The sequence below is a fragment of the Schistocerca americana genome, chromosome 3 (genome assembly GCF_021461395.2).
Source record: "Schistocerca americana isolate TAMUIC-IGC-003095 chromosome 3, iqSchAmer2.1, whole genome shotgun sequence".
Classification (NCBI taxonomy): domain Eukaryota; kingdom Metazoa; phylum Arthropoda; class Insecta; order Orthoptera; family Acrididae; genus Schistocerca; species Schistocerca americana.
In genome coordinates, this window is record NC_060121.1 from 413,733,737 (window position 1) to 413,750,670 (window position 16,934).

Genomic DNA, 16,934 nt, shown 5'->3' on the forward strand with positions numbered 1-16,934 from the left:
CTTGTGCTGCACCAAAAAGCACATCCAGTTGGCATATTTCAAACAGCCTTAACTTCTATGAATTATCGTTATTTTCCTGATTTACGACAACTAGTCCAGTTTTACTATTCTTGGTGCATCTTTTAATGTCACTAGCGCCAGTAAGTACAGGGTGGGGCAAATAAAAGTGGCCCGGAGGAGTGGATATGATTGGACGTGAATTTGTGGCAGCATTAATGGAGGAGGAAAAGACTACAATTACTTACAACATGGTAGAAAAACTGCCCTTACAGCCGTCCGAACGTTGGAACACATTTACACAATCTTCACACCTGACAGTTGTTAGCAGTGGTCAGTCTGGTAGCGGCTCCTGCTGGCCACCCAGGTGACCCCATCTGTCAATCTGCCATTACTTTATATGGGGAGCCCTCAAAAGTATAAGGTGTATCGCAATAACCCTCATAGTCTTTAAAGAACTGCAGCAATTTCAGCTGTCCAGATTCGATCTGCCTTCAGTAATTTCTTGACCAGGGGCTAAAACTGCCAAGAGATGAAAGGTGGTCACTTTCAGTCAGGTTAGTACTTTATTTCCTTTCCTCTGGTGTGTTTATTTGTACCCTGGAGCTCTGTTCTCTGGGCCACTTTTATTTGCCCCACTCTGTAAATTACAGTAGTTCTGCAGAGCGTTACCAACCAATGACTGGCACCAACACGCTTGCCAGTAATTGGAAACTATGCGACGCGGCAGATGCCGCAGACATCTGATATCAATTTCCAGAAATGGTTCCACCAATGATTGAACAGTGAGAGGTACCTCACAATGGGGCTCCACGGTTTGCTACTCTTATTAGTAGGCACAGAGCACTCTCGTCCTGACCGCTCTCTGAAAATCCGCCGTCTCCACAGAAACTGATCTTTCTGCAGTTTTTTCTGTGTGTCTCCATCCCCTTCTGTAACCATCACCACATTTACGAAAGAAACGAGTATACTTCTGGCTTGCTTGTGTGGCGTTGATATTAGTTAATCTGTGTTCCTTTGATGTTAGTACGTGGAACACAGTAAAAACCAAGAATCATCTTTATCTTCCGTACTGTCTTCGTTATACAGCTTACTTAAGTAGTACTCTTGCAGATAAACTGGAATACGATGCCGGCATAGAATTCCTTGGTTTTGAACGTTTACTGTCAAATGGAGGTTCGTCCTAAGTTGGTAGAAACTTACAATCGCTCTAGGCCTTGATTTTGAATGGTCAAGAAATTTGTGGCTGGAATTATAACGTGTCAGTACTTCTCTTGGAGATGCTCCAAGTGATAGTACCAATCACAGAAGAAAGTAGGTTCCAATACGGTACTCTGTGACCATCGATTGAACTCTAATGAAATTGTTGAGAACACTGGCGTATCAGAAGAAGAGTACGGTATTGTTTCATGAGCACGGGAAGCGTTCCGAATCACAGGGACCGCTGTTTGAGGGAGAGGTGGCCAACCACGGTCAATTGCAGCGGCAGATGGCGATGGACAAACTGTGCAACAGGCAACAAGGGGCTCACGTCAGGCAGCGGGTGCAATCGCAAACACATTTAGCATCACAGCAAGGCACGCAATTTCACGCTCCACAGTGTTACGACGACTGCACAGGAATGGTCTTTCTGCCGGACGACCAGTACGTTGTGTTCCTTTGACACTCGCACATCGGCGGCACAAGTGCGATGGTGCCAAGCCAAGACCAATACTACTCGACCAACGAGGCGTCGGGTCGCGTGCTCTTCTCAGTTGAGAACAAATCCAGTCTTGGATTCTGGACGTAACCTCATATGGTGAGAGGTGGGAATATGTCATGCACTCAGGAAAATTGCCGAACATTATAGTTTTCGTGGCCTAGTAGCATTTACGAACTGATCTCCAAGCCTTTTGAAACATGGCACACTCACCAATGTGAGTCCTTTCAGAGAAGCATTCAGCCCTGTCTTCATTTTCATGTATGACAATTCCCGACCGCACCGAACTGCGCCCTATCACAAGAACCCATTACCAACTTGTGGCCGGTCGAAGTGGCCGCGCGGTTCTGGCCCTGCAGTCTGGAACCACGAGACCGCTACGGTCGCAGGTTCGAATCCTGCCTCGGGCATGGATGTGTGTGATGTCCTTAGGTTAGTTAGGTTTAACTAGTTCTAAGTTCTAGGGGACTAATGACCTCAGCAGTTGAGTCCCATAGTGCTCAGAACCATTTGAACCAAACTTGTGGCTAGCATGGGAGTACATTGCAAAGCATGCACTGCTGTCCATGGTCGTCATACACCATATTAAGAGCCATGTCCTGCCTTCTGTGATGTCCGGGTGGCGATTCTACACCACGAAGATGACGTGCTACAGACGCGAAATTTAATCGACAGGAAGAAGATGCTGCGATATGCAAATGATTAGCTTTTCACAGCATTCACACAAGGTTGGCGCCGGTGGCGGCACCTATAACGTGCTGACATGAGGAAAGTTTCCAACCCATTTCTCATACACAAACAGCAGTTGACCGGTGTTGCCTGGTGAAACGTTGTTGTGATGCCTCGTGTAAGGAGGAGAAATGTGTACCATCACGTTTCCGACTTTGATAAAGGTCGGATTGTAGCCTATCACGATTGCGGTTTATCGTATCGCGACATTGCTGCTCGCGTTGGTCGAGATCCAATGACTTAGCAGAACATGGAATCGGTGGGTTCAGGAGGGTAATACGGAACGCCGTTCTGGATCCCAACGGCCTCGTATCACTAGCAGTCGAGATAACAGGCATCTTATTCGCATGGCTGTAACGGATCGTGCAGCCACGTCTCGATCCCTGAGTCAACAGATGGGGACGTTTGCAAGACGACAACCATCTGCACGAACAGTTCGACGACGTTTGCAGCAGCATGGACTATCAGCTCGGAGACCATGGCTGCGGTTACCCTTGACGCTGCATCACAGACAGGAGCGCCTGCGGTGGTGTACTCAACGACGAACCTGGGTGCACGAATGGCAAAATGTCATTTTTTCGGATGAATCCAGGTTCTGTTTACATCATCATGATGGTCGCATCCGTGTTTGGCGCCATCGCGGTGAACGCAAATTGGAAGGGTGTATTCGTCATCGCCATACTGGCGTATCACCCGGAGTGATGGTATGGGGTGCCATTGTTACACGTCTCGGTCACCTCTTGTTCGCACTGACGGCACTTTGAACAGTGGACGTTACATTTCAGATGTGTTACGACCCGTGGCTCTACCCCTCATTCGATCCCTGCGAAACCTTACATTTCAGCAGGATAATGCACGACCGCATGTTGCAGGTCCTGTACGGGCCTTTCTGGATACAGAAAATGTTCGACTGCTGCCTGGCCAGCACATTCTCAAGATCTCTCACCAATTGAAAACGTCTGGTCAATGGTGGCCGAGCAACTGGCTCGTCACAATACGCCAGGCACTACTCTTGATGAACTGTGGTATCGTGTTGAAGCTGCATGGGCAGCTGTACCTGTACACACCAACCAAGCTCTGTCTGACTCAATGCCCAGGCGTATCAAGGCCGTTATTACGGCCAGAGGTGGTTGTTCTGGGTACTGATTTCTCAGAATCTATGCACCCAAATTGCGTGAAAATGTAATCACATGTCAGTTCTATTATAATATATTTGTGCAATGAATACCCGTTTATCATCTGCAATTCTTCTTGGTGTAGAAATTTTAATGGCCAGTAGTGTAAATCGATTTGATTACGATGCTATTTTTGTCTTTGAATAAAAGTGCCATTTCTGTTCGTCTCATTGCGTACTCCTTTCAGTTATGGACCATAGCGCAGCAGTTTTTTTCTATGTATGATCCAAGTGTTATCAAACTATTCTACTTGGCAGTGTCACATCGTGCGACAGTTACTTTCGTTTTGCACACCAGAGCAGAAATTCTACCGAGGGAGTACCGTAAAATCAGGCATTGTAATTTTGGTGCCTAAGTACGAAATGCGAAACAAAGCATCTGGTGTGCTGGGCGAACAACACGGAAATTTATGGAGAATTATAGGTTTGGCTAATACGATGTGTAAGTTATACTTTACGACGATCGGGCGAGAATACATCTCTATTCGTGATTCTAGCTTCAAAATAAGTTAATGGAAGTCTACAGTTCATTCTTTCGTAATGTAATTCGCTAGACTAAGGAAGGAAACAGAAACGGTGGACTACCAATTCCATTAGTCCAGTCAAATTGTAGGATTACAAGCCTATCCCTAGCAAAAGGCGGGATATAAGATTTTATTATTTTAGCTTGTTCATATGTTGGGGAAGACTGGAAAACCATGTTTTGCCAACAAAAATTATGTTGGCTAAACTATCTGTAGTCAAAAAACTTTGAAAATTTTGGAGCTTTTTTCAAAAATCTGTTTTTGTTATCATAGTACTTTGACATTTATTTCCTTTTTAAAGGAGCACATCCCTTTTTAGATATTCAAATACTACAATTTTTCTGTATCTAATACCAAAGGCGCTATAGATCGCCAAAATTAACAGTTTTTCAAACTTTGTGCAAAAAGGCAAAATAGCAAGTTTTTGAGCACTTTTATTTCAGTTTCTGTTTATATAGTAGAAATACATGTTATGTTACAAAATGGAATTGAACAACTAACTTTGCGGAACGACCAGTATACGAGGGTTGGAACTTAAGTAGTGCCAACTATTTATTCACAACCGATACAAAAGAGTGACATGTTTGTACCTGTTACTGTCATTCAAAGTAGTCACCAGCGTTGTGTAGAACCTGTTGCTAGCGATGTGGAAGGCGTAGTATACCATTAGCAGAGCCTGTTCTGCTGATGGCGCGAATGGAGCGGTCTAAAGTTATGGTGATTCTCGTGTACGACTGTGATAGCGTTATCCTAACGCATTACGTTCCTCCACGGCAGACCGTCACTGCACAGTATTACTATCCGTTTTTGGAGCGTCACCTGCGACCCGCTATGCGAAAGACGCGGCGACACTTTCTGCGCAACCCAACCATCATTTTGCACGACAATGCGCGGGCGCATACAGCGCAAGCTGTGGGTGCTCTGTTCGGTCAATGGGAGCGAGAAGTACTTTGATTTGATTCCGAAGATGAAAGGAACCACTTCGTGGCATTCGCTTCAGAACTGTCGCAGCGATTCGACAGGCAGTAGACCGCTCCATTCGCACCATCAACAGAACAACAGGCTCTGCTAACGGTATACTACGCCTTCCACATCGCTGGCAACGGGTTCTTCGCAACGCTGGTGACTACTTTGAAGGGCAGTAACAGGTGCAAACATGGAACTTCTTTGTATCGGTTGTGAATAAATGGTTGCCATTATTTAAGTTCCAACCCTGGTATATAGTATCGCTGACATTACATTCAGTATCAACTACACAGTCAGATCAGATTGGTAAAGCTTTTTTGTGGACTGTAAGGCAAATTATGTACACGTTCTGCACGTTTTACAGTTGAATGACGTCAATGATCAGTTGTAAGAAGAGGTGTGTAGAAATTGTTAATTTAGCAAACAGCGGTTGAAGCTTTAGTTGGATCAGAGAGGGTACACCAAGTCCTTCAGGAGAAGTTTTTGCACAACGAACGGTACGAGAATCACTTGATCACATTTCTTAAAAAAGGAATTTGTAGAGAGTAGCTTTGTGGTGGACAGGCAGAAGAATATGCTGGCGCTATGTTTGGAACATCCGTCATTTCAAGAACCAACGATTCTGGAAGTGTGGTCATAGTGGGAGAAGATGTTGACCTTGTGCTCATGACTGATTTAGGACAAGGCATCGAAAACCTATTTTCTCTAAAGCCAGGAAGGCATCTCTGGTGACACCGAGGAACTTGGTCCATCAAAACATTGTTGAAGTACACTGCCAGAAGTATTATTTATCCAGAAGTGATAAGTGTTAGTGTTAATGCCGTTTTAATTACAACAAATATACTCATGTTTAATTTGTATTGCATAGTTTCTTTACAGAAGTATAATTAGCTATAATTTCCGTTTTTCTATTTCAGCTACAAATAGTTCCATTTTCTGTCACTGGTTTACACGCACAAAGAGTAAATGATGTTTTATAGTTATGCTTGAGTCTCGACTAGATGGATACCCGAGGCCGAGCGGTTGTAGGCGCTTCAGTCTGGAACCGCGCGACGGCTACGGTCGCAGGTTCGAATCCTGCCTCGGGCATGGATGTGTGCAATGTCCTTAGGTTAGTTAGATATAAGCAGTTCTAGGGGACTGATGACCTCCGCTGTTAAGTCCCATAGTGCTCAGAGCCATTTGAACTATTTGATGGATACCCGGAATCACCCAATCGCATACGGAGTAACTGAGTACTGAAAAAGTGAGATTTTCAATTCAAATACATTATATATTATGTATTTCTACTTTGTAAACAGAAATCGAAATAAAAGTGCTCGTATTTTCCATTTTACAGAAAATTTGAAAAATTTATCTTTTTTGACGAAGTGTACGAGGTGTGGCTAGAAAAAAAACCGGGCTAGTACTGGTGAAACAATAAAACGAATGCAATAAGGCTGAAAGTCGCGTGGCCTGTCACGTGACTCTCGCTCCGCCTACTGCTCGAGTTTCATCTGCCTCCTGCACTCAGTCTGCCCGTGGTGTCTGTTTTAAGTAGTTGACGTTTTGTCTGTGCGTCGGAAAATGTTGAGTGTACAGAAAGAACAGCGTGTTAACATCAAATTTTGTTTCAAACTAGGAAAATCTGCAAGTGAAACGTTTGTAATGTTACAAGTGTACGGCGATGATTGTTTATCGCGAACACAAGTGTTTGAGTTCTTGTTCGACAAGATCGCCGTTTAACAATCAGAGCAGTGTCTGAGTTAACAGGAGTTGACAAGGAACAAGTTTACCGATTTTTTCAATGTTTGCATCAGTTTTTGCTGACAATGGTCTGCCAGTGCGAGTGTCATCACTGGTGTCTTCGCGGCCATCTTTAAATCGTTTAAACCACTCAAACACTTGTGTTCGCGATAAACAATCATCGCCGTACACTTGTTGTAACATTACAAACGTTTCACTTGCAGATTTTCCTAGTTTGAAACAAAATTTGATGTTAACACGCTGTTCTTTCTGTACACTCAACATTTTCCGACGCACAGACAAAACGTCAACAACTTAAAACAGACACCACGGGCAGAGTGCAGGAGGCAGATGAAACTCGAGCAGTAGGCGGAGCGAGAGTCACGTGACAGGCCACGCGACTTTCAGCCTTATTGCATTCGTTTTATTGTTTCACCAGTACTAGTCCGGTTTTTTTCTAGCCACACCTCGTATAGCCCTTGATACTGGGTGCAGTACAAAGTTGTAGTAGCCTAATCAAATTTTTAGAGAATTTTGTTCTCTTTGAAAAAGGAAATAGACATCAAAGCACTAGTAGCACAAGAATCTGAGATTTTTGAAGAAAAAGAAAAAAACCTGAATATATCCAAACTCTTCAGTGTTTTTACTACAAGAATTTTAGACAAGATAAATTCCTCTTTTCAACAACATGTACTAGTAAAATAAATAAATAAAGTCTTCTATCCCATCTTTTGCACGATGTATCTCCTATATGACTGGACTATATGTAGGATTCCAAGATAGTATTGAGTATACAGGGAGCGTTAAGGTAAAGCTTTCGTCGACCCTAAGGTTGGTTTGAGTACCATAGTTCTTTACTAGATACGGTCAGGATTAACTCTCAAAATTCCAAGAGTTCGCCTTCCAATTTTAGTTATTCCAGCTTCTACTTCAACAATCGACAACAAGGGCAAATTTGGATAAATTTGTAATTATAAAGAATGATGCCGACAACGTATCTTTTCGTGTACTGTGTGCGAATGGAGTAGGATCCTACGTCCTATAGTGAAGAGAGAGGACGTTTTATTGATATTTTATCACACCTAATGGGCTGTGAACGTATCAATATGAAAGGATGTTCTCGTATTGATACAATATTCACAAAAGGGCAGTATGATGATAAAACACACATTGCTATGCCGTCATTCATTGGTAAAAGTGCAGCTTCAGCGAAAGATTTGTCTCAAAGAACCGCAGAGAAGATGGTTCAGGCGCCCAGCTTCGGTTTCACAAGACAGTTTCAGAAGTAACAACCCGCAGTGCAAACCTACAATTAGGATTAGGAAAACAATCTGTTGTGAAAACAAGTTCCGAGAGTAACGTTACATGGTATCAAAATTTTAAACACGTAAGCGGAGACAGAGTAGGCCGTCTGCCGTAGTTGTCGCGAAGTAGGTGTTTATATCATACTACAGCAACACGTAACTAATTATAGTTATATTAATAGTTAGCTATATCGTGTGGGTAGAGGTGTTCCAATACCCATTTCACACTTGTTTTGGAAACGTGCCATATTTCAACTATTCCACCAATTACTTTATTCTGTCAATGTAATCATAAGTCACATTTAGGGTTCAGAATAAGAAACAAATCTAATCGTCTATTTTTACCTTAATGCACCTACACAGTAGAAATTTACTCGCATTGTGCATTGCCGGCCGTGGTGGCCGCGTGGTTCTAGGCGCTTGTCTGGAACCGCGCGACCGCTATGGTCGGTGGTTCGAATCCTGCCTCGGGCATGGATGTGTGTGATGTCCTTAGGTTAGTTAGGTATAAGTAGTTCACAGTTCTAGGGGACTGATGACCTCAGATGTTAAGTCCCATAGCGCTCAGAGCCATTTGAACCATTGTGTATAGTTGTATGGAACAGTATTAGTAGTGCAAAATGTGTGCTCCGGTTTGGTGAGTATACATGTAGCTATAGGTCGATGTTTTATCGAAAAAGGATATCGAGAAGACAGAGGAATGAATATCTGACTTAACTCCAAATACTAGCCGACTGATTTGTTAGGCCCAGCCACAAAGAAGATGGAAAGACGTTTGGGAGCGTACATTACTAAACGGTTATGGAAATTTTTCCAGTGTACTGCAGTGTGAATCAATCACTATCAACTTCATATATCCCAATATCGAAAATATTGTTCACCAAATAATGGTTACAGCATCTGATCACTACCGACTGTTCGTACACACCAGCAAGTGTTTCTGGCACCCAACTCATTTATTTTCCAATCTGGTGCATAGATTTACGTCATACGGAGACGTTCAATGTTAAGTTGGTTTACCCTCCAATCATTTTTATAATCTCCACTCTTATAAATTGGTTGTCTTAACCTATAAAGGTTTCCTGCGAATGCCTTCTACATCTATATTTCACAAGACAGTGCACACGATGCAATTAACAGCACATGCTGTACCTGAAGGACTTTCGTAGCCCTATGTTCTAATCCATATTCACCTTTCGTAGTTATTACGCGTGATTTGTGTTTGGGAAATTAGTACGTTTCTTGTTATGCTCTCACGCTGACAATACAAATCCGTGACAAAACGGGTACTGTTTCTTTAAATCTTCACCATCCCCCCGAGCAGCCAATTTGGCGAAGACTCCAGACCGATAAAAATTACGACAGCGTTTCGAACGAAGGCCCTAAAAATGGGCGTCTCCATGGGTGAAATGTTCTTTCTTGGGTCTCTTCCGAAAAATCTGAAGACCGGCGCCTGCCATTCTCAATCAAAACTTCGCTTGCGTTTAAATTGTGGTGCTGACCGGAGCAGGTCATCGCTGACACGAGATCAAACCATTTGGCCAAAAGATACGCAATACGTACAGGTGTTCCGTCAGTGTGGTGTATACTACTATCTCCGAAACGGTCTGTGATGGAGCGGATGGTTAACGTATATGAACCGTTTTGCAGTGTAAATGAGAAAGGAAATCGACCTAAAATGCAACCATCTCCGAGTTACAAGGTGGATCCCTGATAGACCGATAGATAGTGCTCACCAGGAATTCCCTGCACCCCTTACAGCACTTATGACTCATTAGCACTGATTCATCAAACCACACAACGTCTGTCATTATTCCATATTTTAAACACTGGCTTCCGTCCGTGCCAGAACCGGTTTGGTACACGTCGCACCAATGGTGAAGCTATAGGCTCGACCAAAAAAGGGTAATTGCTTAGTGTATTAATGGACCAGTAGTATCTCCGACTGGTCGCTCTTACTTGTGTTGTGGCTATGTGCGACTAATCTGTTCTACACACAACAGCTATTGTGCAATTAGTAAACAATCGAAAAGAGCATATTTCGATGACGGTAAGGCTGAAACGATACGCTAGATTTCAAAACGATGCTTCCCAGCAATGTGGACTCTCTGGAGCTATTCACTTTTGGTCTGTCGAGAGGTCGGCTACATTTTCTCTTCATTGCGAGATTAGTAAGGGGAACCTGTCAGTGTTTACAAGAGGGAAACTCTCTCGCATCGATTTCTTACAAATGGAGAAGTCGACCACATGCCCACAGAAGAACGTGAGTTCTGCAGAACGGTCCCAGCAACAGAGACCCTGTGCTTTCGAAGCGACTAGGATACAACTGCGCATAAATTGCTCATTTTCGGGGTATGAATATATCTTTTGACTGAAGCGTGATACCTGGTCTAACTCTCTCGTCCTGGTGTATCTATGAGAACACGGTCTCAGAGTACACCACCGCACCACCTGCATGGGCGTTTCATACTTCCTACAACCAAGCGAGGTGGAATAGTTGTTAAAGACACCGTATCGTACTCGTGCACGGAAGAAGTAGGGTTAAATCTTCAGTCATGATGAGTTCGGTTTTCCGTGTTTCCCGAAATCTCTTCCGTCGAATTTTGGGATAGGTTACGGCCGATTCATTTCCCCATCCTTGTCCAATCGGAGTTACTTGTTTTTCTTTTCTTTTTCTAGAGGACATGTCAATTCTCATTTACGATCGGTTTCATGTTCTGTCTCTCGTCTCTTCGCGGAAATTTATCGAATATTCTTATTTCAAACAGCTCGTTCATAGTATTTCTTTTTACTAACGTGATTGTGTCGTTTGATCACATTACAAGAAGCGATTCTGGACACTGTTCTCAGTGGAATACAGATGGATATGGAGACATCCACTGATGAACAGTACTTGGTTTACAAGAGACCAACAGCTATTTTTCAGTGTTTATCATTACGTCGAAAAAGAGATCATCAAAACGGTGACCACTACAACATAGTTTTCAAAAGTATATGTGCTATAGGCGAAAGCGGCCTTGGCTCACCATTAAGGAATCCGCTAAGAGCAAAACTGTTTAATGCAACAATGCACAGTGCGTGTAAGTTTCTATCACATACGTGCATCAACATAAAAATAGACGAGTAAATTTGTTTCTTATTCTGAATGCTAAATGTGGGACGAATGATTATACTGAGCGAATAATGTGGTAGGTAGAATAGGTGAAATACAATAAGGTCACAGAAGTCATGGGATACCCCCTGATGTCTTGCCGGACCTCCTTTTGCCCGCCGTAGTGGAGCAAGTCGACGTGGCATGGACTCAAGTCGTTGGAAGCCCTTGCGGAAATATTAAGACACGCAGCATTTCTAGCCGTCTATGACTGCGAAAGTGTTGTCAGTGCAGGACTTTGTGCACGAACTGACCACTCGATTATGTCCCATAAATGTTCGATGGCACTCGTTGCGAGGCGACCTGCGTGGCTAAATCATCCGCTTGACTCGTCCAATCGTGAAAAACTGTGGCCCGGTGATATGGCATGACATGGCACATCGTCACAAACAAAAATTCCATCGTTGTTTGGAAACATGACGCTCATAAATGGCTGCAAACAATCTCTCAATAGCCGAACATCCAGAGGACCCAGTCCAATCCATGTAAACACAGCCCGTACCGTTATGGAGTCACCACCAGCTTGCACAGTGCGTTGCTGACGACCTGGGTCAATGTCTTCGTGGAGTTTGCGCCAAACTCTCAAGCCGGCACACGTTGATGGCCGGCTCATATATTTCATAATGCTCCTGACTTGGCATCTACCCATCCCTAGAACATTTTCAAGAAAGTGACAGGGAAGAAGATACTCGCCGAAATGACACCCTGAAGGAGCTTCGTATAGGGTATCTGGCTCAAAAATGTTCAAATGTGTGTGAAATCTTATGGGACTTAACTGCTAAGGTCATCTGTCCCTAAGCTTACACACTACTTAACCTAAATTATCCTAAGGACAAACACACACACCCATGGTCGAGGGACCGAGCGAGGTGGCGCAGTGGTTAGCACACTGGACTCGCATTCGGGAGGACGACGGTTCAATCCCGTCTCCGGCCATCCTGATTTAGGTTTTCCGTGATTTTCCTAAATCGTTTCAGGCAAATGCCGGGATGGTTCCTTTGAAAGGGCACAGCCGATTTCCTTCCCAATCCTTCCCTAACCCGAGCTTGCGCTCCGTCTCTAATGACCTCGTTGTCGACGGGACGTTAAACACTAACCACCATCACCATGGCCGAGGGAGGACTCGAACCTCCGCCGGGATCAGCCGCACAGTCCATATTTAGGCTCGAAACTTAAATTAGTACACACAGAACCGGAATTTGGAGAGTCTGTGGAAGGAATAAAATGAGGAGGCAATGTTAATTGAAGAAAATTTAAAGCAGCGTTTTACAAATATGTTGTGGTACGTGGATTTGGCAAACATGTTTCTGACCTTAACGGCACTAAATAAAATATTAGAGTAATGTATTTATGATATTGAGTGCCTACTAACTACATCACCAATACTAAAAGAACTTGAAATAAAAACCGTGTCTATCTATTAGATAACATCGTTTCTTTATATATAAAAAAACCACGTGTTTGTAATAAATGGGAAAATATTAAATTTGCGAAAATCATACAATCTGCCACAATTTAGTGTTAGATCCCATAGTTAATGTTTTCTAAACTTAGGAATACATAGCTGAAACGATAGTAATGAGAACGAAAATAGTAATTCCAATACAGCGGTCAAAATGACCGCGGTTGTTATACAGTATGTTCCAGCGTTTCTATATGCTTTCAAGTCAAATTTGAAAAAAAAAAAAAAGATCTTCGTTATATTATTTTAAACATAGCTGCGTAACAGCAACGGTTCCACGTAATTAGATTTAAAAACAGCCGACCCGTTGCAAAGGATAAAGTAATCTTTACCTAGGTTTCGATAAGTTTAAACCTATCTTCTTCAGAAGTCGCTCTTCCATGTACTTAATTTTATTTATCTGACAAACCCTACTCTTAGGGCAATATCTGATTTTGACTAATGGAGCTACGGAGACGTTTGTAAAAATGGCAACGACGTATTACTCCATGTTAATATAATAGTGCCGACTTCTGAAGAAGATAGGTTTAAACTCATCGAAACCTAGGTAAAGATTACTTTATCCTTTGCAACGGGTCGGCTGTTTTTAAATCTAATCTTCGTTATAGAATAATTTCTGAGACACGTTGTACAATAGATGTCTGACGGGGTTTTAATGTGAGTGTAATGTCGTGAACGTATGGGATACGGGAAATATGGAATGACCTCCCAACAATCTTCCTAGATAGTTGAACTAGCAGTGTGCGGTCGTGCATAGTCGCGTTGCAGTGACGCTTCAAGCAGTCTTCCAGGTCACTTTTGAGGTGGATCCCGGAAGCATCGAAGTTATTACTAGTAAACATACGCAATTGCTATAAACATTGATGGCGAACAATTCGACGAGGAACAATACGTACTTCAAATTTTGTACCATATTTCGCTTTCTTGTAAGGGCTCAGTCACATCTTCCATTCTTTACGCTAAACCGACATAATGACGCCTTTTGTACATTTCGTGTTTTTGTATTAATATTACCTTCAATATTTTGTACTATGACCGTCAGAAAACGGTTTCGAAATGCTTTTACTCAACCCTGACTTCAGGGTATACTCTTACTCAACGATTTTGACCTTGTGTCGGAGGGTCGTAAAACAACGACAAAAAATATAATACATGAAATAAACAAGCACCAAACGAACATTTTGATGACCACTCTATTCCGGGTCCTTTTTTCTGTTCAGTAAGCAGTAAACCAAAGAAGTGGGAAGAATATCAATCACGATATGTTCCCGCAAATACATCACTAATCTACCTGACTAAAAGCTTTAGCTGAAACTCATAGCCCAAACAGGGAGAGTTACAACGTTGTGTTCAAACACAGCATTTTCTGCTGTCCTTCACTGACGACGGGACCTTAAATGTAACAAAAAATTACTAGATGGAAACTAAGAGCCAATGTGGAAGACAGGAATAACTAAAAAGTCACGTCTCGTTGAAGTTCACAGTAGGAACTTGACTGTAGAGAAATAACAAACAACACTTTTGGAATAAGGCTGATTACATGATCTGTATATTTCTGCAAACGATGGGAATATACTGACAGACAGGGGAATGTGAAATTAACTAAGAACAGCTAACGGAAATGGAGGGGACAGATTAAGATGCGAAAACAGACATGCATACCGGAGAACATTCAGAAATAGCTAATGTTAAAGAAACCACAATAGCCTACGCACTCCAACTCCAAATAAGCAACAAGGCGAAAAATTGTACAGTCGGAACATACCAGCATATTCCAAGTGGGCGTGGTCCACGAAATCTCTATTGAGAAATATGTCCTTATGGAATTCATTTATAGATTGCAGTGCTACCGCTGAAACTACTAATCAAAAACTTTTATCGTGTCGAATAGTATATAGAACTGTAACTGTAAGGTACACTATAAAGAAATAAAGCTGCCCATGTAGGAAACGCTATATTACATATATATACATATGTGAAATAATGGAAAAAGTGAGCGTGAATGGAATGTGTGTGTAGCTTCGACAGATAAACCTTCAACTACTTCAATTCACTTTATGGCATCAACACAGTACACAAACCGACATTTCAGTTCAGTCTACAAGTACAGTGAAGCCAACAATCTAGCATCCCATAGTCAATACACCATTATGAGCAAAAAAGAAACGTCACATTCTGTATTCCACATGTAGTGCCGAATCTTCGGAAGCGAGGTCAGTGTGGAAAGTTAAAACCTATATAAGAATACACCCACGTATCAATTAAAAATCTTTCCAAGCGGAAATTAGGTGCAAGCATATAATTTTTCTTTCCTTCGGTTCTTTGCAGTATCCAAATCACTGGTTTCTATTCGGACAGTAGTTCATTAAAAACAGAAAAAGTGTCAGTTCAATATCCCTACTTACACTAAAAAACAGATTAACGTCACATCTGCCTGTACCTTGGTACAGTAACAATAATTTCCGCTTCACTACTATCTCCGATATGTACCTTGGTACAGTAACAATAATTTCCGCTTCACTACTCTCTCCGATTTACAAACCATGTCCAAAACTAAAAACACGATTTGTTAATATTAGTGAAGTGCAGAATTTTAAGCATGCATGACCCTCATCTACGACAGTTACATCCCCAAAAGGGAAACACATTATAAGATTAAAAAAATAAAGACCAGAACAAAACTAACTCTGCTACATTATTTTATAATTTGTAGTTCACACCTACCACGAACGAAGTGGCAATGATAAGCAGACTACTTACAGCAGAAAAAAATAAACACAATTATGAAATATATTCGGCATCTAACGAATCTGGGATATTTTTTCCGAATGCTGTATCCAAGATAGGCTATATTTTAAATTGGTGGCCATATTAATGTAGAATTACCTGTTTGCTGCGACCTTTTATTTAACGTAGCGTTCAGTTTAATATCCTCCGTTGCTCGATGTTCAGAAGCATTCTGTTACACCTAAAACAGTGCGGTGCTCATAAACAAGTTGCTTGTATACTCTCCCACGCACATGAAATCCATTTCACTGATCAAAGCATTCCATAAAAGTCGAGGATTTGCCGTCACAAATTTCTGACCATGTATTTCGTTAAAATCGCACTAAAAATTTGTTGTTCACACACATATGCACATACACATAGAAACAACAAATTCACCGCACGTACACAACTTATGACACTTCTTGTCAGCTACAAGTAACTTACGATGCTAAATGAAGCACCGAGTTTATTGATATGACAACTTCCTACGTCACGAACGCCATCTGCTGACCAAAAGTGTTACTAGCAGTAGCAACCGCCCGCCAAAGATAATTACAATCCACAGACGTTGTATTGCGAGCTATCGAAAGTCACGCTACTGGCTATCGCTATACAAAATCGCAACAGACTCCCTGCGACAAAACCATGGGGTTTTGTGTTACAGCGTCCTTCTGCGAGTGCTTGACAGTGATCGCTAACCAATACAGAGAAAACTGTGTCTGAAACAAATCATGTAAGGGAGTGAGTCGACAATCCATATGCCAAAAGATCTTGTTACTTGGTGGTACAACCTACATTTTTTGTTTCGCTTTTTTGTATTAATCGCTTTACAGTTCCTTGTGCCACTTGTGCAAGACAATTTATTCACTGTCTACACATCTGCAGTATTTGTATATATTCAACCATGCTTTGCATTTTCAGGCTTTCAAAAGACATTTGCAATAGCAAGTACAACGATGAATCAAATCAATGAAGAATATCAGAATGAGACTTCTTCCTGAGACATTTGTTGTAAATGATCTCCAGGACAGGAGACGAAAGAAATATAGACACACCTTGAGTAATAAAGTAATTACGCAAAGATCTTATGTAATGCAGTTATTGTTAAACGGAAGATACCTCATATATAGATTGACTACTTTCCACAGTATCGAACTAAATCAATGAAATCTACCATCTGCATTACTTACGATTAAAGTTATGTGATCTTTCCAGTTCACACCACCATAAATTGTTGGAATTAGACCTGGGAGTAGACAACATTCTGTTAGAACTACTGATAGCCTCGGGAGAGCCAGCCCTGATTAACCTCTTCCATCTGATGAGCAAGATGAATGAGACAGGCGAAATACCCTCAGCCTTCAAGAAGAACACAATAATTCCAATTCCAAAGAAAGCAGGTGCTGACAGGTGTGAAAATTACCGTACTATCAG

The 16,934-nt window shown here is 42.0% G+C and overlaps 1 protein-coding gene across 2 annotated transcripts in view; it reads right to left on the bottom strand.

Moving 5' to 3' along the window:
- Positions 1-15,966, bottom strand: part of LOC124605195 (SNF-related serine/threonine-protein kinase) — a 313,194-nt gene extending 297,228 nt beyond the window's left edge. For both annotated transcript variants that reach the window (XM_047136724.1, XM_047136722.1), the window contains exon 1: positions 15,618-15,966. The gene's annotated coding sequence lies outside the window, so the exon portion shown is untranslated. The remainder of the gene's footprint in view (positions 1-15,617) is intronic.
- Positions 15,967-16,934: the final 968 nt, after the last annotated feature.